Source organism: Malaya genurostris, chromosome 1 (assembly GCF_030247185.1).
Source record: "Malaya genurostris strain Urasoe2022 chromosome 1, Malgen_1.1, whole genome shotgun sequence".
NCBI classification, from domain to species: domain Eukaryota; kingdom Metazoa; phylum Arthropoda; class Insecta; order Diptera; family Culicidae; genus Malaya; species Malaya genurostris.
This window is the reverse complement of record NC_080570.1, coordinates 72,558,814-72,583,120: the sequence shown is the minus strand read 5'-3', so window position 1 is coordinate 72,583,120 and position 24,307 is coordinate 72,558,814. Positions and strand designations below refer to the sequence as shown.

At 40.0% G+C, this 24,307-nt stretch overlaps 1 protein-coding gene across 7 annotated transcripts in view; it reads left to right on the top strand.

The window, feature by feature from the left end:
* LOC131440443 (torso-like protein) overlaps positions 1-24,307 on the top strand; it is a 71,243-nt gene that overhangs the window by 37,057 nt on the left and 9,879 nt on the right. For 2 of the 7 annotated variants that reach the window (XM_058611722.1, XM_058611721.1), the window contains one exon: positions 23,534-23,645. The exons of the other annotated variants lie outside the window; for them this stretch is intronic. The gene's annotated coding sequence lies outside the window, so the exon portion shown is untranslated. The remainder of the gene's footprint in view (positions 1-23,533; positions 23,646-24,307) is intronic. 7 annotated transcript variants of the gene reach the window in all.

Sequence of the window (24,307 nt, the reverse complement as noted above, 5' to 3'; positions counted from 1 at the left end):
GATGTTAGGTACGAGGTTGAAGGAGGATGTTGTGGAACCCTTCAGCAGATCAGACTTGTAAGTTAATGTTCTTTATGAACTGATATAAGAGCAGCATATAGGGAAGGTCTCGATGGGCCAACACGTCTCGTACTGGGACCATGGGTGATATACCTCGGGCCCGAAGGGAGTCAATTAGCTGTGATCTGGCGCCACAATACTCGGTACATACCCAGACAACATGTTCAATGTCGTGATAACCCTTATCGCATGTGCAGAGACCATTCTCCACAAGCCCGATACGCCGGAGGTGCGTATCCAAGGTGTTATGATTAGACATGAGCCGGGACATCACACGAATGAAATCCCGACCCACATTCATCCCTCTGAACCAAGGTTTCGTCGATACCTTTGGGATAATGGAGTGTAACCATCGTCCCAGTTCCCCATTACTCCATGAAGTTTGCCAACTTTCGAGCGTCCTTTGACGAGATACACTGAAAAATTCGTTGAAGCAAATTGGTCTTTCATAAATTTCACCTTCTAATGCGCCCACTTTAGCCAATGAGTCTGCCTTTTCATTTCCCGGAATGGAACAATGTGATGGGACCCAGACTAAGGATATTAAATAAGACCGACCAGATAAAGTTCTCAAGTGTTCCCGTATTTTCCCCAGGAAATATGGGGGATACTTTCCTGGCTTCATTGCCCGGAGAGCTTCTATTGAGCTTAGACTGTACGTGACAATGAAGTAATGGTCTTTGGGCAAGGTTTCAATGATCTCGAGGGTGTAATGAATAGCAGCTAATTCTGCGACGTAAACTGAAGCCGGATCACTGAGTTTGTAAGAAGCGGTGATGTTTTGATTGAAGATGCCGAAGCCTGTGGACCTGTTGATGTTTGATCCGTCAGTGTAAAACATCTTTTCACAGTTGACTCTTCTAAATTTATTATAAAAAATATTAGGGACCACTTGAGGGCGTACGTGATCCGGAATTCCACGAATCTCTTCTCTCATGGAAGTGTCGAAAATCACAGTAGAATCAGAAGTATCCAAGAAATGAGCACGGTTGGGAACAAACGAAGAAGGGTTAATATTCTGAGCCATGTAATCAAAATACAAGGACATAAAACGGGTCTGAGAATTGAGCTCGACAAGCCTTTCGAAGTTTTCAATCACCATCGGATTCAAAATATCGCATCGGATTAGCAATCGATATGAGAGATCCCAAAATCGATTTTTCAACGGTAAGACGCCCGCAAGCACTTCGAGACTCATCGTATGAGTCGACTGCATGCAACCTAAGGCAATACGCAAACAACGATACTGAATTCTTTCCAGTTTAATGAAATGGGTGTTCGCGGCGGATCGGAAGCAAAAGCATCCATATTCCATTACGGACAATATCGTTGTTTGGTACAGCCTAATCAGGTCTCCTGGGTGGGCACCCCACCAAGTACCGGTTATTGTACGGAGAAAGTTGATTCTCTGCTGGCATTTCTGTTTCAGATACCTAACATGACATCCCCAGGTGCCTTTGGAGTCGAACCAGACCCCGAGATATTTAAATGTGAAGACCTGAGCTATGTTTTCACCCCCTAGTTGAAGCTGTAGTTGTGCTGGTTCTCGCTTCCTTGAAAATACAACCAGCTCAGTTTTCTCCGTAGAGAACTCGATACCCATCTGAAGAGCCCATGTTGACAAGTTATCGAGGGTATCTTGTAATGGTCCTTGAAGATCGGCTGCTTTGGGTCCTGTAATAGACACAACGCTGTCGTCGGCAAGTTGTCTTAGCGTGCAAGATGTATTGATACATTCATCAATGTTGTTTACGTAAAAATTGTATAAAAGGGGGCTTAAGCATGAGCCCTGAGGAAGACCCATGTAACTGAATCGTATTGTCGACAAATCACCATGCGCGAAATACATGTATTTCTCGGACAATAGATTATACAAAAAGTTATTCAAAATTGGTGAAAGACCATGCTGATGCAACTTCTCAGATAGGATGTTTATTGAAACTGAGTCAAAAGCCCCCTTGATGTCTAAGAAAACTGATGCCATTTGTTCTTTACGAGCAAATGTCATTTGAATTTCTGTTGAGAGCAACGCAAGACAATCGTTCGTTCCTTTGCCCCTGCGGAAACCAAATTGTGTATCTGAAAGTAAGCCATTAGTCTCGACCCAATTGTCTAGACGAAACAGAATCATTTTTTCGAACAATTTCCGGATACAAGAAAGCATGGCAATCGGCCGATACGAATTGTGATCGGAGGCTGGTTTTCCTGGTTTTTGAATGGCGATAACTCTTACTTGTCTCCAGTCATGTGGGACAATATTATCCTCAAGAAGCCTGTTGAATAAATTCAATAAGCGTCTTTTAGCAGAGTCAGGCAAATTTTTCAACAAGTTGAATTTAATTTTGTCTAACCCCGGAGCTTTATTGTTACACGACAAGAGCGCAAGTGAGAACTCTACCATCGAAAAAGGTGTTTCGTTTCTGTTTGATGAGGCGACGCGCATGATCGTCTGTTCCGGAACAGAGTCAGGACATACTTTTTTAGCGAAATCGAATATCCAGCGGTTAGAATATTCCTCGCTTTCGTTCATGGTGTTTTTGTTGCGCATTCGTCGGGCTGTGTTCCAAAGAGTGCTCATCGATGTTTCTTTTGTTAATCCGTCAACAAACCGTCGCCAGTAACCTAGTTTTTTTTGCTTTAACTAAGTTCTTCATTTGTTTTTCTAGCGCCGCGTAATTGCGATAATTATCAGGTGTTCCATATTTTCTGAACTTTTTGAATGCTAAAGATCTTTCCGCGTTCAATGATGAGCACTCTTTGTCCCACCACGGATTGGGAGAACGGATGTTAGTTTTCGCGCCGGGTACACGTTTCGTCTGAGCTTGAATCGCGGAGTCGAGAATCAAGCCAGCCAAAAACGTGTACTCTTCCTCCGGAGGAAGTTCTTGTGTTGTTTTGAGTTTCTCAGACATCGAATTAGCGTATTCTTTCCAATCAATATTTCGTGTGAGGTCATACGAAACATTGATTGTCTCCGATGGTCGTAATCCGCAGGTGATTGAAATTACGATAGGTAGATGATCGCTACCGTGGGGATCAGGGATCACCTTCCACTTGCAATCCAGCCGTAGTGATGTCGAGCAAAGGGATAAATCCAGCGCACTTGGTCTTGCTGGTGGTGCAGGAATCCGTGTCATTTCTCCCGTATTAAGAATTGCCATATTGAAGTTATCGCAAAGATCATAGATCACGGTTGATCTATTGTCATCATGAAGACAACCCCAACCCGTACCATGTGAGTTGAAGTCACCTAAAACTAACGTTGGTGCGGGAAGGAGCTCAATGATATCGCTTAGCCGCCGATGCCCAATCGAGGCCCTTGGAGCAATGTAGATGGAAGCAATGCAAAGGTCTTTGCCTTTAATTCTGCCCTGACATGCGACAACTTCAATACCTGGTATCGATGGGAGGTTAATTCGGAAGAAGGAATAGCACTTTTTGATCCCCAAAAGTACTCCTCCGTAGGGATCATCTCGATCCAGGCGAATTATGTTAAAATCGTGGAAGTTGAGGGTTACATTTGAGGTCAGCCAGGTTTCACACAAAGCAAATGCGTCGCATTTCAAACTATTTAAAAGAACTTTGAAGGAATCAATTTTCGGGAGGATACTTCTGCTGTTCCACTGTAGTACAGTGATTGCATCCTTAACCTCGTTCGATGTATTAGCCATCAAAGGATACAATCTCTGAAAGGAGGGGCCATTTTGCAGTCAACTGCTTCAAAAATGCTTTAATTGTTGGCATAAATGTCATCAACAGACTCTTGAGAGGATCAGTGACGTTGAAGGTTCTAAGAATCCAGTCCACAATGTTAGAGAATTTCAGTATTCCAGCACTTGATTGATTCTCAGTTTGTATTTTAGGGGTACTCGGGGTTTTTGGTGTACCGGGAAGTGCAGGAAACTCTTGGTCTGATGCTAAGTTCGCTAGACCAGGAGCCTTTTGCTTCGGTTTTTGGGAAGCACTTCGAGTATTTATAATTTTTTTGGTCCCCGCAATGGATATCCTTGGGCCTTTACATGGCAGTTTAGGAGATGAGATCGTCCTTCTTTTCCTAGAACCGCTAGGCATAGTAAAGGATGATCCCTCTTGAGGGTCATCGGAATCATTCTCGTCGGTAGGCAAACAATCAAAGAGATTCATCGATTCGACAGGTGGCATGGTGTTCTTCAGCATCTCTGCGAAAGTTCGTTTGGAACGTTCTTTAAGAGATTGCTTCAATTTTTCTCCGCGCAGTTTGTACGCGGGACATGAATTCAATTCATGTGGGTTTTCCCCACAGTAAAGACACTTTGAAGCTTTTTTGCCACATGATTCGTCTGCATGTTCCCCTCCACATTTAATGCACCTTTGCTTATTGCCGCAGTAGGTGGCTGTGTGACCCAGCTGCTTGCAATTGGTACAATTCATTACCCGCGGGACAAATAAGCGTACAGGTAAGCGAACCTTGCCCAGAAGGACGTAATTGGGAAGAGCAGATCCAGCGAAAGTTACCCGAAATGAGTCTGATGAAGAATAAGTTTTTGTCTTATCTTCTGCAATTTTTACTGAACTCAATTGCTTGCAGTCCAGTATTTTAACATTCTGAAGAGCAGGATCTCTGAAACAGCCAACCCCACTCTTCAGAAGGTATTCGCAGGTCAAACTCGCCTCACTAACCACGCCGTCAATCTCCACTTCCCGAGCTGGTATGTAAACGCGGTAATTCCTCGTAAAGGCCTCATGGCGAACGATCTGATTTGCCTGCTCGAGGGTTTTCACGACAACTTTCAACTTTTTCGCTCGAACTTTTGCTATCTGGATAACGTCCGAGTAGTACTTAGCCAGCTCACTTGATATTTGCATCAAATTGAGTGATTGTTCTTTTTTGGACCGGAAGTATACCACATAGGGCCCAGCAGAACCGGTTGGCCACACGCGTGTGCGAGAGGGGTTATCAGGGGAAGATAAATTATCCAGGAGTTCTAAGCCATCCATTTTTATGGAGAGATTATCATTTGAGGGAGGACGCCCTCCGCCCTCGTTCATAGTAAAGTAAACACACGCTTTATTGAGATATGTTGAGATAAACGGGTAGAATGATAAAAACAAAACACTAGGATTATACTTAGCTAGACACCACTAATCCAGTTCAAGGTCAGCAAGATGATTGTCTCTGCTGCTAGTGTGCGGAACCTTCGCACGGGAACAATCACTAGCACCGCAAACAAAGAGCTAACCCTCTTGGATACACAATAGAATAACGGCAGTTTTTGATGATAGGCACCGTCTGATCACTATTATACTAGTCTGGTAAACTATCGAATGTGTGAGAAAAAAACCTTTAGCAAGGAAAAACACACACGGCACTGCTTAAGAGCACGAAATAACGTCCGATCGATCCGAGAGATGCGGTACGAATGAGATCATTTATAATGTTTACATTATATCGACCAAATGAACCATAGACAGGACAACAATTGAGCATCCAGTATTATTTTACTGTGACTCCTTTAAGTAAATTTCAGATATAAAGCGGTATCTGTGTAAATTTTCAAAGATATGCGGTTTTACACGCGATTTCTCTATGCAGTGCCTGTCTTCCGCGATGGCTTGACCGAATTTCAAATGAAAGGTTTTGTGGTTCCATATTGAATTCCAAAATTTCATCCGAATCCGACATCCGATATTGAATCGAATCCCGATATTGAATCGAATCCCGATCGTTCGCCGGGTAAAATAATTTCTAAACTTGTCTCGAGTCTATTCCAATCGGTACTCATTGCCAGTAGACGGCCAAATAAATAAATTTCAGCTTTCCTGGCTCCCGATTTTCGATTAACGACCTGAGATTGTCCGGGGCTAAACCACCAATTATTCTGATCCATAGATTGGCTTTGTAAACGCGCTTTTATGTGACAAACAGACATCAGTTAGCTGGATGACACTGAGTCAATTCAGTTTAGCATCAATCGTGTTAGTGCCAAAAGGTGCACGTTTGAATTTTTTTTTACTTTTTGTACTTGAAATTCTTAACAGATTGCTGAAACATACCTGTATATTGATATCTATATTTAAATTCTACTTCTTATCACTTATTTACTAGATTTGCCATAAATTAAATCAAAACGCTTATTATATGTACCGAAGCAATCGAATAGGCTTCAAGAAGAAGACTCCAAAGTCAGTGTCAACATCAATAATTTGGTACTGCAGGGCGTGAAGTTTCGACACAATACCAATATTCTAAGCGAGCAGGATTATGTCTTACGTAAAGTTGAAACCAACATACAACCCATCCGATCACAATTTCATTTCTTTTGCGTTCATTAGGTTATCTTAAATTTTGGGCCCTGCCGTATTTATTCATTTTTGTGTGAAACTTTAATGTCCGGTTTGGCCCCAATTGGGTTGGTCATTTCATGATAAATTGGTTAAATAACTAATGCTTGTTTTTACAAGTCACAAATTGGAAATTGTAGCTAAAAGTTGAAGCTACACAACTGTACAGATAAATGGGTAACCATCTAAGTGTATACACTTAGAAAATTTCGCAGTATTCGGTAATTTTTTACCGAATTTTCAAAAGCTGAACGTTCGGTAACTGAATTGATTACCGATCGTTCGGTAATTGCTGAACTGTCAAACAATTACCGTAAACTGTAAACCTAAAGTGCCTATAACCAGAGTGACGACATCTCATCCGTAATGTTGGCAACAATTCAAAACATTCCATTAGCTTTACATTGAATTGACAGGTCGTTTGCTCGTTTGGAACTGGTAGCTGTCATTCCAAACGAACAGCTGTCGCCACTCTGATTATAGTCGCTCTATGTAAACCAAATGGATCTAACAGATTGTTCGGTAATTTTTGTTTGATTGTTTTCCTTTGGTTAAAATTCTGGATTTTCGGATTACAAAAAACAACACATATTCACAAAAACGAATGAAGAAAGTGGTTTTATTCTACGAGAAATTCAAAAAGTGTCAGATGTTCCGACTGACCGGAATTATGAGCGCCTTCCAAAACACTGCACAATCCGTCGAATCCAACAAAAATTACCCTTGAACGATTTGTGTTAGCAGCAAGTGGACAAGTAATACAAAATTATTTTCTGCCTATAAGTAAATAAAAAGCTGTTAGTGGCTCTAATGTCCTATAAACTTTTATCACCTGTACCTCAATCCATTCGATGAACCCTTCAACATTTTTTTCGTTTGGTTAATAAAAAGACACTCACTGAATATTTTAATAACTGTTTAACAGTTAGTTTCATGACAATCAGTTTTCACAGAAGTTCGGTTATTGGAAGATAACTTTACCAAACGGACAGTCTGATTTTTACCGTATTCGGCGACTATTCAGGTTTAGCGTATCAATTGTATATCTAATACATGAATTCTGCCATGAAAATTTACGTTAAACTGATCGTTCGGTGAGAATTTGCAGAATTGTTGTAAAATAAAACCCATGTACCGAAATATCGGTTATTTCTATAGATTACCGAAAGTTCTCGTTAAAAATATTACCTAACAAAGGAATTAAATCTTAGTGTGTAATAGGTGTTTTTTGAATTTCGAAGAAATGTCCCGTTTAACCCCATAGCTTCTGAAATTTTTAATTTTTGGTTGGTCAGATTTTGCTAAACCACAAGTTGGGAATTGTAGCTGAAGCTATACATAGTGGGTAAAAACCTAATGGTAAGGGATGCTTTTTTTCAATTTTCTAAAAGTGTCCGGCTTAGCCCCGGTCTCCCCTACCTGCAATAGTGGAACTCATTTCGTTTTCTCAGAGATGACCCAACTGACCTGAGTACTGTTTCACTCTGTAGTTTATACTAGTTTTTGAAAAAAAAACCTTTTTGTTTTTCAAGAATCAAGAGAAAATTATTTTGAAGAGTACCACACATTTATTTACGAGAACATGAGAGAAACTCATAGGTGGATTAGAACAGGTATTTGGATGATTTTTGTTCTGATGGATGCATTGGTAAAGATATATCAATGTATAAGATTGGTTGACTGTATTTCTAAATACATATTTTTGTTACGAAAATAGTACAACGGAACAATGAAACCGGAAGTCAAGAGAAACTACGTAAGAAACCCGTGATCTTATTGAGAATAGTGTTTTTGGCTTACTCATATAGAAAGGCTATGCAATCGCAGCGAAAACCGACTTTACAGCCGAGGCCCGGAGGGCTGAGTGTCATATACCATTCGACTCAGTTCGTCGACATTACAAAATGTCTGAGTGTGTGTGTATGTGTACATTCAAATCGTCATTCAAAATGACGATGCAAAACTTATACGCGTCGTTACGTGCGACTTTGCTCCGTTCGCAGCGTGCTTTGTTCAACTTCGTATAGTGTGCAGGGTTGCCACATTTAAATCTTTATTTTTCAGGTGAAAAATATGTAAATTTGTAAATCTTTTATTCAATTTTTACCTACTTGTTAGTATTATCACAAACTCATGATAACGATGCTTTTCTATAAAAGTACACCTATTTACTTTCTCATATAAAAAGTTTATGCAATCACTTGAAAAATTGACTAGTGAAAATTGGCCCGGAAGGCTAAGTGTGTATGTACGTGTGTGATATGTATCAAATGATGTCACTCATAAAATAAAAAAATCTCATAGTCCCATGGGTTGCTATTGAATTTCATCATACTTTCAAAGGGTAAAGTGGGTCATTTAGAACGACGATGCAAAAGAGGGTAAAACTCTTCTCAATTCGGTTCAAAACTGACTCAATTTGTAGGCTATATTAGTTACTTACTAAACGAGCATCGGAGACCCATAGTGTTATATACCATTCGACTCAGTTCGACGAGATCGGAAAATGCCTGTGTGTGTATGAGTGTGCACTTTTTGAAGATATTTTTACTGCTCAATTTTCTCAGAGATGACGGAACCGATTTTAACAAACTTTGGATCGTTCGAAAGCTACTGTCGGGCCATTGATCAAGTTCAAAGATCAAATTGATGCGACTTCTGGTTCCGGAGATATGATGGTATAAGTGACATAACCGATGTCACTTATAACGGGTGGCAACTAAAATTTTGGAATTTCTTTCTCAAGCTGTCAAAAAAGACAAACATACTTGGAGAAGATCTGATTTATTGAAATTAAAGATACATTGTTCATTGTTGAAAAAAATTAGTGAACATTTGAAAACGGTCCGTAATCGGATGTTCGGCGAAGCTTGCGTTTGATGTCGGAACAGGAGCGTTGTACGGCCTTCATGTCAACTTTCCGAATGCATCTCTTGATTCTACCAATCAACTGTTAGCAATTCGTGGCTCTCCAGTTATTTTTGTAGCTGAAAACCCCGAAGAAATCTTCGATTAGGTGACACTAAGGTAGATTTATCGGGTTGTGGTTTTTGGGTACAAATGGGATCGAATGGGTATTCAGGAACGATTGTGTTTTTTGGCGCAATGCGATGACGTTTTATCCGGCCAAAACACGTATTGTCCATCAGCATGATGTTTTTGAAAAAAAAACGGGATCAAAACTTTCTACAAACATTCGTTCTGGTACGCATTTTGATTGATTACCAACCCAGATGGCTTGAACCATGGCTTAAAAATGCCTTTCTCGGAAATGACAATGTACAGCATCACTTTCTGTTCAAACTTATGTTTAAACTAATATTTTATGTTCGGATGTACAGTAGAACTATCCGTTGAATAGTATCGATCGCATTGGAAATTCAGCGTTGGAATCTGTGCGTCAGTATATCCCAGGGCTCGTGGCTTCTTTCGGTACTTTATTCCGAGTCTTTTCAATGTTTTGCAGATGTACTGATGAGAACAGTTGTACTTTTTTGCGGCATCCCTTTGACTCAGTGAATCCTTGTTGTTGAAGGCACGAGAAAAAAAACGAAGTCCTTTTGCGTCCATAATTTTGGCTGGTCTTCCACTACCTTCCTTACAAGCAGTTGTTGGGCATCTTAGGATATTGTAAACTGTCGAAGCCGCAACATTTTTGCTTTTAAAATGTTGTACCCGTTATATTGTTGGTCGTTGAGCGCTTTGCCGAGATCTCTATGCAGTTCGTAGAACTGTACAATGCGCTCGTGAAATACTTCTTGTTTCGACGGCATTTTGAGCAAAACTGAGCAAGCATGAACAAAACAGAAAATACTAGCAGAAAGAGGAGAAAGAGAACTAACACATACACACTCTTAGTTCTTTCTGAGCTCGTTTGTTGTTGAGCATACAGGCCTCGAAAAAATTCCAAAATTTTAGTTGCCACCCGTTACCATCATATAGTGATTAGCATCACTCTTCTAACACAAATAGGCAACGCAAATGTCAAGCGCTTGGTGCCATTTGAGCCAATTTGTTCTAATAGCAACATTGATTATTGAATAAAACCTGTTTTAATCCACCTAGTGGTGTAATGATGCCTTTCTCATGTACATATAATATTGTGGTATTCTATTCAAAAATTTTCTTTTCGATTTTTGAAAGAAACCAAGTGATTGTTTATGCATAACATACAGAATAAAACAGTGCTTTGATTGCGTAAGCCATCCTTAAGAGAACGACACTTCCGGAACCGGAACCCGAGAACCGGTATAATCGAAGTCGGCTCGTACGGCCACCAACTAACATGACACACAAACTCTTCTAGTACGCACCCTATAACTCAGGATTCGGAAGTCGGATCCGGACGAAATTCAGGAATTTCGTATAGGATCGGAAGACCTTTCATTTGAATCTAAGTTTGTGGAAATCGGTCAAACCATCGCTGAGAAAAGTGAGTGAGATCCATTTTGGTATATATGACCACTATTTCCGGTACTTCCGGAACCGGATACCGGGAACCAGGGTAGCCGGAATCGGTTTGTTTAGTTTACTGATAATGACTATCGATTGGTGTAGTTTTGACACCAGTTCAGAAATTTTTTTACGTATTTTGTTTCGCCGGTTTAAGTGACGGTGTACAATATTGAACATACTTTACCCTATAATTCCGGAAACGGAAGTCAGATCCGGATGAAATTCAGGAATTCCGTATGGGACCGGAAGACCTTTCATTTGAATCTAAGTTTGTGGAAATCGGTCAAACCATCGTTGAGAAAAGTGAGTGAGATCCATTTTGGTATATATGACCACTATTTCCGGTACTTCCGGAACCGGATACCGGGAACCAGGGTAGCCGGAATCGGTTTGTTTAGTTAACTGATAATGACTATCGATTTGTGTAGTTTTGACACCAGTTCAGAAAATTTTTTACGTTTTTTGTTTCGCCGGTTTAAGTGACGGTGTACAATATTGAACATACTTTACCCTATAATTCCGGAAACGGAAGTCAGATCCGGATGAAATTCAGGAATTTAGTATGGGACCGGAAGACCTTTCATTTGAATCTAAGTTTGTGGAAATCGGTCAAACCATCGCTGAGAAAAGTGAGTGAGATCCATTTTGGTATATATGACCACCATTTCCGGTACTTCCGGAACCGGATACCGGTAACCAGGATAGCCGGAATCGGTTTGTTTAGTTGCCTGCTGATAATGACTATCGATTTGTGTAGTTTTGACACCAGTTCAGAAATTTTTTTACGTATTTTGTTTCGCCGGTTTAAGTGACGGTGTACAATATTGAACATACTTTACCCTATAATTCCGGAAACGGAAGTCAGATCCGGATGAAATTCAGGAATTCCGTATGGGACCGGAAGACCTTTCATTTGAATCTAAGTTTGTGGAAATCGGTCAAACCATCGCTGAGAAAAGTGAGTGAGATCCATTTTGGTATATATGACCACTATTTCCGATACTTCCGGAACCGGATACCGGAAACCAGGATAGCCGGAATCGGTTTGTTTAATTGCCTACTGATAATGACTATCGATTTGTGTAGTTTTGAGACCAGTTCAGAAAATTTTTTACGTTTTTTGTTTCGCCGGTTTAAGTGACGGTGTACAATATTGAACATACTTTACCCTATAATTCCGGAACCGGAAGTCAGATCCGGATGAAATTCAGGAATTTAGTATGGGACCGGAAGACCTTTCATTTGAATCTAAGTTTGTGAAAATCGGTCAAACCATCGCTGAGAAAAGTAGGTGAGATCCATTTTTGTATATATGACCACCATTTCCGGTACTTCCGGAACCGGATACCAGTAACCAGGATAGCCGAAATCGGTTTGTTTAGTTGCCTACTGATAATGACTATCGATTTGTGTAGTTTTGACACCAGTTCAGAAAATTTTTTACGTATTTTGTTTCGCCGGTTTAAGTGACGGTGTACAATATTGAACATACTTTACCCTATAATTCCGGAAACGGAAGTCAGATCCGGATGAAATTCAGGAATTCCGTATGGGATCGGAAGACCTTTCATTTGAATCTAAGTTTGTGGAAATCGGTCAAACCATCGCTGAGAAAAGTGAGTGAGATCCATTTTGGTATATATGACCACTACTTCCGGTACTTCCGGAACCGGATACCGGGAACCAGGATAGCCGGAATCGGTTTGTTTAGTTGCCTACTGATAATGACTATTGATTTGTGTAGTTTTGAGACCAGTTCAGAAAATTTTTTACGTTTTTTGTTTCGCCGGTTTAAGTGACGGTGTACAATATTGAACATACTTTACCCTATAATTCCGGAAACGGAAGTCAGATCCGGATGAAATTCAGGAATTCCGTATGGGACCGGAAGACCTTTCATTTGAATCTAAGTTTGTGGAAATCGGTCAAACCATCGCTGAGAAAAGTGAGTGAGATCCATTTTGGTATATATGACCACTACTTCCGCTACTTCCGGAACCGGATACCGGGAACCAGGATAGCCGGAATCGGTTTGTTTAGTTACCTACTGATAATGACTATCGATTTGTGTAGTTTTGAGACCAGTTCAGAAAATTTTTCACGTTTTTTGTTTCGCCAGTTTAAGTGACGGTGTACAATATTGAACATACTTTACCCTATAATTCCGGAACCGGAAGTCGGATCCGGATGAAATTCAGGAATTCCGTATGGGACCGGAAGACCTTTCATTTGAATCTAAGTTTGTGGAAATCGGTCAAACCATCGCTGAGAAAAGTGAGTGAGATCCATTTTGGTATATATGACCACTATTTCCGGTACTTCCGGAACCGGATACCGGGAACCAGGATAGCCGGAATCGGTTTGTTTAGTTGCCTACTGATAATGACTATCGATTTGTGTAGTTTTAAGACCAGTTTAGAAAAATTTTTACGTGTTTTGTTTCGCCGGTTTAAGTGACGGTGTACAATATTGAACACACTTTACCCTATAACTCCGGAACCGGAAGTCGGATCCGGATGAAATTCAGGAATTCCGTATGGGACCACGAGACCTTTCATTTGAATCCTAGTTTGTCAAAATCGGTTCAGCCATCTCCGAGAAAACCTAGTGAGATTATTTGACACATACACACACACACACACACACACACAGACACACACACACACACACACACACACCCAGACATTGCTCAGCTCGATGAACTGAGTCGAATGGTATATGACACATGGCCCTCCGGGCCAATTTTCACTGGTCGGTTTTTCAAGTGATTGCATAACCTTTCTATATGAGAAAGGCAAAAAGCGAAAAAAAAACATATTTTGACATCAGTTTTCGATATATTGTAGAAAAATTACATTTTTATGCATTTCACTGATTATATTGAAGAAAATCCTAGTGTCTGTGAAACGCTCGTACTTTGGACTCGACATTCTTCATAAAATTCTGCACAGTTACTTTTGTGACTTTCCTGGAGGCAGCTGTCCATTTTTTTTGAACTCCTGCATGTTTTGGGACACTGTACCTTCCTTCCGAAAGTGTCGCTTGACAATTGCCCAATACCTTTCAATTGGCCGAAGATCCGGGCAGTTCGGAAACCTGTACGGGTAAATGCGACGGAATGGTATTTTAACAGCGTTCAATACAAAATGTTCGTTTGATATCGCATTAGATCGGGAGAATGGAATCCCGAATTTTAGCGGTCAGATCAGATGCATGGAAACTGTTCAGATAACAAGATCATTTGCTTAACGTTCCCAAATTAGTACCAGTGTGAATCGGAAAAGCCATTTTGTGACTGGAATATAAAACTGATTGGGATTGGACAAAGGACGCTACGATTTCACTGGAGGAACGGAAAGGGAAAGCCATTTTGTATCACATCAGGAAGCCATTTTATTGGCTTGTAGATTATTGTTTAGAAGATTGCGGGACGAAAATTAATATTACTGCAGGAAACATCACAGTTCGACGTGGGTCTTTGTGTGGGAGCTGCAATAGGAGCTAGGGATACCACGGGGTTGAGATCCTGAATACGAAATCAAATGATTCTCGTGTTGCAAGCACAGGTGGTGCAACGTATCGTGCTATTAACACTCACTCAGCCCTGACAATATCCCAACCGGCAGGTCCCGCGGTCGGATCTGGAACTACCAGTAGTGGTGTCTTCCACGTGTGTCTTCGCTACGTCCACTCGTCGATGACACGTGCATCCAGTGATCGGAACTTACCGTAAGCACGTGTAACTTGGAACTTGCTTGCATAAATGTCCACGGGAGTCGACGCAAGGTCATTAGTCGTAAGTTTCCAAAGAGCCAGCCGGCCAAAAGTAATTAGTTAGGTTAGACGTGTAAGCTTAAAATGTTTGAGATCTCGATTGTCAATAATAGAGCATGATTAAGTCAGATGGACAGTTTTCGTCAGTTTTGTCTGTACCCTTTTATTGACCGCGTATTTCGTATTTTGAACAAATATCGCGAGACATTTGTTGTTGGCTAAGACGGCATTTCGTTTCAAACAGGTTTAGGGACTAAGTTTGTTGATAAACGGAGTAGTGCGACTTGGATGTTCAGATGTTTTCGGGTGTTTGAGATTTACCCTTTGACCCGCCTTGTGAAAAGAAGCCTTAGCCCTTGAAAAAGCCTCAGCAGCCTCTCCTTGGGAGAGTGGCGCTAAAGCTGTTGTAGGTGAGCAGGAACAAACGAATTCGTCACAGGTTGATGTACTTTTCCACGAATTATACATTATTTTTTGACAACCACTGTAGAACGGAGTTGGCGTAGTGGGCTGAAGCCAAATCCGGCCAGAAGAGAGGAGGTGCCTTATGCTTTCTGTACAGTGGCAGCATTCTCTTCTTCAAACATTCTTCCTCGTACACCTTGGCGTTAATTGTGCCCTTCGTGAATAAAATCGACGACCGCAAACCACAGGTACAAATTGCTTGCCAGACCAACACCTTCTGCCCAAACTTTTCCATCGCCACCGTGGTGTCAGCGTCGTCCAGGTCCTGGTACACCGATTTCGTATAATGTTGCGGTCCGGGCAGCGCTCGAGAGTCTTCCTTGGTGTAGGTTTCGTCGTCGATCAGGACGCATCCGTCTTTATTCTGTAGAATCCGGCTATACGGTTTTCGCGCTCTTGTTTTTGCCTGAACTTGCTGTACCAGGGACTTTTTCGGCACCTTGTACGTTTTCTGGGAGTTCCGAACTTTGATTCGTTGAATCATCCCGATGCTGGTGTTGAATTGCTTAGCCAAATCCCGCGTCGACGCCGATGGGTTTTTCCTGATGTACTCAACCACTTTTAAGTCCCGGCCGGGCTGGCTGGGATCCGTTTTCCTATCGGATCGAAGAAAATCCTTCATGGAAAGGGTCTCCGATAATATTTTTGACACTGGTGTGGTGCACTTTCACCCGTTTTGCAATTTCGTTGTACGTGACACCATTTTCTGAGCACCAAGTGTGCAGAATTTTCTTTCGCATTTCCGGATCAATTCGACTCATCATTGAAACGATAAACCGTACCGAAACCAATCGATTGCGTAGCTTTTAATTGATATGTAAACAAACATGTCACCGCAAAACACGCCGCAAAAAATTAAGCCATTTCAGAGTAATAACTGTTTGAATGCTGCTAACTACTTATCGATACTTTCCTTCTAAGTCTTTGAAACGAATTACCGGACGTTTCATTTGACTTATTTCATCAAGTTCTACACCGACTTCCTTGGTCACTTTCCTCGCATCAGAAAACCTTTTTTGCGATCACATTTTACATATCAAACAAGAGATATCGTCGGTTTGAACCCTGTAAGTCGTTTGCCGGTGGTAAGCGAAAGTATTTTATGTTCTTCGGCTATTAGTTTAGATGTTATTGCTAATGTTATTAACAGTAAATAAATTATACCAGAAAAAGTATTAGCCCTGCAATGCAGTTGGTGTGGGTTAGGCTAACTGCGTAGGAAGTGATCGTCTTTTAGTCATCATGCTTTTATCGCTTACAGTACAAAATATTAAACGTATTTAGTCCACACTATAAATGATATCTTTTAATCTTTTTCATGGCTATAAGTTTGTGTCTCAATGCAAGATCGAGAGGTTGGTCTGCTTCTAACATCGACTTTTGAGGGACTCTACCTTGACAGTGATTTTAACCGAGCTTGTTAGTTGAGGTCTAAAAAACCGGCCACCTACTTAGCCAATCCGGTTAGTAGAGGAAAAAACTGTCTCACAGCTGATGACATGACCAAATATGATTAGATACCGGTTTGCACGAAGTCGATGTGTGATTGACATGATTGACAATAAGAAAAACAGTCTTCACGCTAAGATCGCTAGTGCCGGCGCACACAAGAACAGCTTATGTGGAAACTATGTAATAGTACTATTGGCTTGAGATCTGAGTGAAGATGATTGTACTGGTGTGTATTCAGATTCTAGAGCAAAATGGTTGAATTTATAAAGTTATAAAATACCGAATGAATTTGAAGATTTTCGCACAATCTAAATCTTTCTTTGTAACAATATGTTTAGAAAACAGATCAATTATTATATAATAATGAATAAAACAGATTATTATTGCACGTCTTCAAGATTAAAAAAAATTAAATTAATGTTTCGTATTGCTAATGAATTTGTTCCGCAATAATAACTATTAATTAACCTCTAAAACTAGGTTTATCAAAATAGATCCGACCGGTATAGTGAACTCGACTAAACACAAATCGAACACAAGCATTGAACTTTAGGTCGTTTCAGATGCAATGATTAGCAATAGCCTTCTTGTGAAATGCTAGTTGTTGTAGGTTAGTCGTTTCTACTTCACTCCAAGTCTACCGGTACAAGCCCGTAGTCGGCAGCTGTAGCAGAGGTGCGTGGTGGCAGATCATCATCAATGCGGTGCAAATGTAAATAAATTTTACTCATCAGCATCAAATGGCCATGCAAAATGTTTTCCCTTTTTCCGCGCACGCGCACGGAAATTTCAATGCCGGTGGAAGACAGTTAATCGCGGTTCGATGCCGACGTCGACCGCGACCGATCATGCCGGTACAACAATTAGTTTCAAACTCATACGTCGACAGCGTCGATAGCCAGTCGTTTGTATGCATATCACGATTTGTTATTGATATCAAACTCAAAGCTGTAAGGTGACAAGGTGGAAACTTGTGTGTGCTCACAGGTATCACAACACTATAAGCAATCGAGGGATGGGAGCTTCAATTCAATTATGTAAGAGCCATTGTTGTTTGAACCTCACTCGCATATTGATGGGTGACTGCTAGGGTGGCTTTTAAAATGGAAACATTTGAGGTACCACATTCGAATATCTTGCATTTTAACCCGAAAATCTTAGGCTGAAAGAACATTACCGGCTTGTGATCTTATAAAGGTGTAAATGTATGGTAAGCAAAATTCGTTTTTGGAGACACTCTTTTTGGTATAGTTCCGATGTCATTGTCTTATTTGTAACGAAAACTTTCGTTTTTTCGCCACAGCTGCAAATGCCCTGCCAAATCATAAATTTTCTTGCAAATTTGTCGGCAAAAATAAATTTAAATTTGACTGGAACATCCCCCCAAGCCAAGTAAAATTTTTGACCTGGGATTTGCCCGAAGTCAGCCTTGACATAGGTTTCATCGTCCATCAGAAGACACCCGTCGAACTTTGTCAGCACCTGGTCATATAGTTTCCGAGCACAAATGTTGACCACACTATTCTCTTTTATGGTCCGATTCGGCTGTTTGCTAGACTTGGTACTATGGGCAACACCGAATTTTCTGGCCAAATCATGGTCCGACAGATTAGGATTCCTCTTAATCGCCTTCAAAATCTTACCACGCAGTTTCCGGTCGACAGTTCCACTCCGACGATTGGCTTGAGGCTTCCGAATCGTCGTCAATGTTTCCTTATACCATTTGATAACGGCAATTTCAGCTGTTTAGCTAGCCTAGATGCAGAACACAATGGATTTTCCAAATAACTGTGCACAATTTTTTCCATTTGTTCGGCTTCCATGTTGATTGTTTACAAAGTACAGTCGATTTGCGAAATGTCAAAAATCATACGTGAAGCTGACAAAATTCCCGACACGTGGGCGCCAAGAACTTCCTAATACATCCACCAGGAGCGCCACAATATGAGCAAAAGTTTGTTCCAATTCTAAATGAAGCAAGTTTTATCTGAGCGAACGTGTCGAAATTGATTTGCACGGTATAAAAGGGACAATTTTGATTCGGAAGGCAAAGAACGAGATGGAGCGCCACAAAAGTTTGAAGGTGAAGAATTCACTGAATACTGGATCTGGTTATTATCTTTACGTTTCATCTTAGGCTCGTCAGTGCATAACAGTTTATGTTGAACTGTTATGCCACCAGCAGTTCAACATAAACCGCTAGGCAGACGTAAAGTTATTACTATTTGCAATACACTTGTAATTAGCATCGAAGTGCTAAGTCCTTTCTGACGTGTCGAACGAGAACAAGTTTCGACTAATACTGGCCGATTCAGATGGTCATATAGGGATTAACCTTATTTTGAAAATTATATGTCGATAACAATCAAAAGAAAAAAAGAAATAGTTTCTCTGTTGTTAAGTCTGCTACTATACAAATCGACAGTTCAAATCGAGATGAAAAGTTTTTGTTTTACGATACTAAGCAAGCTTGCTAGGAGCTGGAAAGTTTGCGTGTAAAAGAATAGAATCTTTATAAAGAGAATTTCCCATACAACTTTTAGCGAAGATTACCGGAAATTTCGGGATTCTCAAAATTGAAAAATATTTCATGGAATTTCCTGATTTCACCTGATTTCTCCAGGAATACCAGTTCTTTATAACTCTAGGTAGCACATAATAGAGTAAATGCAATGTCTGGAACGAAAGAGTGAATGAAAACTCGTTTGTTTTACCCGCTTGTGAAGAATTCTGGCAACCGTCAGAAGGCTGGCTGCATTCCGGCTGCTGTCAAAATTGTCCAGGCTAAATTGCATCATTATCTCGCCGTACGTGTCTTTGTCTTCTTCCTTCTTTTTTCCTTTTTTTTCGACTTAAAAACGAATCTTAGGACGAGGTAAATGAGATTGAAATATGGGTATGTTTGGTAGTGAGAAAACTATGTTATTGGCAATAACATTTTCCTTTATTAGTATATTTGAAGGGCAATAACTTATTGCCTTTCATATGTACTTTTTATTGAAAAAATAAAACCAAGACGCTAGAAAAGTAGAACCGATTCAAAACGGTTGTGCCAATCTTGTATGGCAAGAATCCGACAGAAACAGAACCGTTAATAACCGCTAGGCGAAATTCTCTGCCGGAAACGGTTGTTGCATTGTCGCCAGACTTTTGCCGATTCTGTCTGAATTCCGGCAAAAATGGCTGGTAGTCATAGCCAGCCGTCTGGGGGAAAATCTGCCTGCCGCGTACAAGTGGGTACGCATGATTTTCACACAGAGGTGCTCAAGATTATTAGATAAATTGAGGTTGTTCAAATTGCACTTCATGTAAAAATTCAATGCACAAATAATATTTACTGCATTTATTTTTTTTGGTGCAGAAAAGTTTCCATTAGTACCCAGCCAGTGGGATTTAGGAGCCAATTGGTCGTCGTCGTTGCTGTTGTTGTTATTTTCAGTGATGTGGGAGGTATCGTTTAGAGATGGTCGGGTCTCGGGTATTTTACCCGACCCGTACCCGTACCCGACGGGTTTTTGGTCGGGTACGGGTAAAAATTTTTATTTTCAATCGGGTAGGGGTCGGGTCGGGTAAAAAAATTTACTGCTCACTCGGGTACGGGTCAGGTACGGGTAAATTTTTTTTCTGATCGATTACCCGACCATTTGTACTTCACATTAATATGTTAACACGTTGACGAGAATTTTTTATTGCGAAACAGTTGTTCCGAAAATAAACTTAGCCTAATACCGTTTTCGTTTTTGAACCTAGACGCGGGCGAATCTGACTCCGAGTAAAACGAACAACAACTCATGAAAAAAAGAAAAAATAAACAAACTTGCATGGATGCGTGGTGCGACCCGAGAAAATTTTCAGGGCGAAACTACGCGATTGGAGTCCGATCTATAGCGACCTCAGGTTGCTAAAACAAACATATCAAACGTTATTTGGGCGACTCTGGGTCAGCTTTCGGGCTGCTCTGATCAATAAACGAAAACGGTATAAAATGTTACGGTCAGACCCTACTTTTCACGTAGGTTTTAATGGACTGCCATTTTAAAGCTATATAATGCACAATCCAGTAAAAACTATTTGATTCATATATAAAATGTACTACACTACACTCAGATACCAGGAAACTGTTATTTTAAATATTGGTTTGATGGTTTGAGATTATCATATAAATCATTAGGATTCTAATCATAAAAACATGAACATTTATTTCAGAAAATCTGCATAGAAGTTCTTCTTTTTCTTCACTTCTGGATGGTGTCACCTCACTTGAAATGACACCGATTGATGGCACAGCAAGTTGAACTATATTGCCAGTTAATTTTCGTTTCTTTTCACTGGACTACAAGTGAAAATCTCAATGCGTGACAACGTGGAGTCGCAAAAGTACGGGTGAAAATCTTTTCTCGCGAAATATTCAAATTTACACCGTGTTCACTCGTTGAGGGTTCCACCGGAGGAGGCAAAGAAGTTCAATGGCTGTAAAAACCACTGTTTCGTAAAAACCATACCTACCCAAAATTGAATACAACGGGTATTACGACACTATGGGTAAATATGCTTCTCGAAAAATTTGAGTGGATATTACTCCCTTTTGTTGATATTTGTAAATGAGTATAAAGTACCAAAGACATTGGAAATCTATTCATGCTTCACAGTGTATTTATATGTTTAAATGTAAACAAGCATTTTAATGTATTTTACTTACTAACTAGAGCCTGATACGCTATATAAAACACTTTATTTTGTCCATCCTGAATTTTGGTAAAATTTTTACTACTCATTCGGGTCGGGTACGGGTACAGGTAATTTTTAATCGGGATTTTTTATCGGGTACGGGTAATTTTTTTATTATTGATCGGGTACGGGTAATTTTTTTAATTTTTTATCGGGTACGGGTAATTTTTTTTGTTGATCACTCGGGTACGGGTCGGGTTCGGGTATAAGAATTTCTATACCCGACCATCTCTAGTATCGTTTTAGGCCTGTTTTGATATTTTATTGTCTTTGGTACTTCTCGAGGTGTTCGAATCGATGTAGTTGTAGTGAGTTTGCCTTGTTTCGCAATAATTTTAGCTGATACTTTAGTAGATGAAGGCTGTTTATGTTCAACTGTTGTATTATTAGAACGGTTTTCTTTGTTTTTGATTAAAGGTGACTATTCGGCATGTTTTATGTAAAATATACCGTAATGAACAACTGTTCACTGTTACCTGCGGTTTACAAGGATCAAATGTCACGTAAGATGAAATCGCTTCATGTAGTCGCATACGTAACGCACACATATGACATAAATCGATTATATGAATATAGATTTCAAATACCGGGAAAAATTTGGCTAAAGTTTCCTTTCGACGGAACGAATTTCGCCGTACTAAAGCAAAGTCTTGGCATTACATTCCTTTTGTGGAATATTTCGGTTTCAACAGACTTCGCAGCCGATTCTTAGCGTACGAAATCATTGCATGGGTAGTACTATGGATCCTTTTGACACTAAGAATCCTTCCAGGTCGGGGCTCAAACATACAACAACTGGCTTGTAAGACCAGCGTCCTATGCATTGACCCATCAACCCGGGGTCGCCGTATTGCGACAGGTTTATTCGAATGTAATACTCATTGATCTGCGGGAGAAGATAATACACCCAAACCTCCATTTACGTAACTTATATATGTATATATGTATTAATATACGTACGCATGTGTGCAAATATTTGTATTTCTTAATACATATAAATATTGGTGAAGTAAAAGCGATCATTTTTATGTATGGATATATATATACATATACGCAAATGAGTGAGTGTGGAAGCATACATACATACATATATAAGGTTCGTAAATGGAGGTTTGGGTGTATACACGCGCTTCTATGGCACCGTCTGCCACGTACACAGGGTTTTGTATTCAACTTCCCTTTCGCGTATAAACATGATATAAACTGAGATACAAGTCTGGTTGAATTGAGTTTCAGCTACATCTTCTACGTTTAAATGCATTGTTTTCTTTAGCAAGATTACAATTTCGAACTTTGCCGCACTTAAATTCAATACAGATTAAATTTGGCTGCGAGAATCAGGTTATTGGTATTGAATTTGCTAATTTCGAAGGACATCAGCTTCTGTCGTCTCAAGTGTAGGTAATTTTCAACTGTGTCGGGTGAGATGGAAACACGAACTGGTTTTCACACTATTTGGCTCCCGTTTCGATTTACTAATGAATTATTGTCAAGACAGAAAACACGCAAAATCTAGTGAAATTTCCATTATAGGATATTACCCACAACAAATGAACAACGAGAATGGCAAAAAAAGCATGAATGAACGATGTGTCCCTTGAACTGAGTGTTGAAGTCCCGAGGAAATGAAAATATAAAATTAGAAGATTATTTCGGAATGAAAACAGAATATTTAAATGACAGAATAAAATTTTTCTTTCTGATGAAATATGAGACGAAGATACGATGATCAAAATTGACACTACTTTGCCTTTTATTTGTTATTTATGCCTACCCGGGACAAGCTTTATTTGTGATGCAGAGACCGTAGTATTTGATGTCCGATCTTTATTGTCTCAATGATTTCAATGGAACGCCAAATACGGCTACTCCTTTCAAACGAGTGAACCTGATCCGAGTGCGAGAGTAGCAGAAAATATATTATACAGTTAATTTCTGTATTGAAACGGTCAATCATCCGACTGGATTTAAACATCATCATGGAAAGTATCATCATACACTTCCGACATTGTTAAGCAAATTGAATCAACATTACTGATTCAGTCGTCCTTGTTCAGTTTGATCGAGATTTACATATATGTTAAGTGAGGACCATCGTATCGGGTTTGCAAAAGGGTTTGTGCTATTAGAGATGGGAATTCAGATGATTGTTGTTTAAGAATGTCAGGTCTCATCTAGTGGCCCCCTCAAAAACTCGAGATAGCTTACCCAATTCCAATAAAACGCATTTATGTACCAAAACATTTAGATTTCCTTATAGCCTTTCTCCTTCTTTAAGGTGAGCACCTGCTGTAAACGAGGCTGCGTTGGGCGCTAAATAATCAGTTGCTGGCCATACAAAACGACTTACTGGTTTCCGGATCCAGGTGTCGGAAGTACCGGAAATTCTGGTAAATAGCTCCAAAAAGGATCTCACTTTATTTTCTTAGATGTGATTTAACCGACTTTCACAAACTTCAAGGGGGAAGTTCCATAGTTCCATACAACCAGTACGCTTTCACATCTCATCCAAGTCAGTCGATAAAACAAAACCACTTACGTTGGGGACAGAATAAACCAAGTACAGTATACAGTATACAGTATACAGTATACAGTATACAGTAATCCTCGCAGGAGGGAAATGGAAGCTCCTCTTCCCCTAGAAAAAGGGTGACAACGAGATTCAATACAACAAAAATTATCTAAAAACTCAGTTCAATCGGCCACGTAAAGCTTGTACGCAAATAGGCCTGAATAAAATATCTTTAAAAAAAGAAAAATAGCCCCATACAAAATTCATGAAATTCTGATTTCCGGCTCCAGAATTACAGGATGATGAATATTAAAGATTTCAATCCTCGGAAGTATAGAAAATAGTGCAAAACTTCAAAATGAAACTCACTCAGTTTTCTCAGAGATGTCAGGACGAATTTTTACAAACTTTAATGAAAGGTCTTATGGTTCCATAGGTTGCTTTTGAATTTCATTCAGATCCGACTTTTGGTTGCGGAATTACAGGATATCAGCAGTGTTACAAATTACAAGCCATCAATTAAAGTTATGATGAATTTTG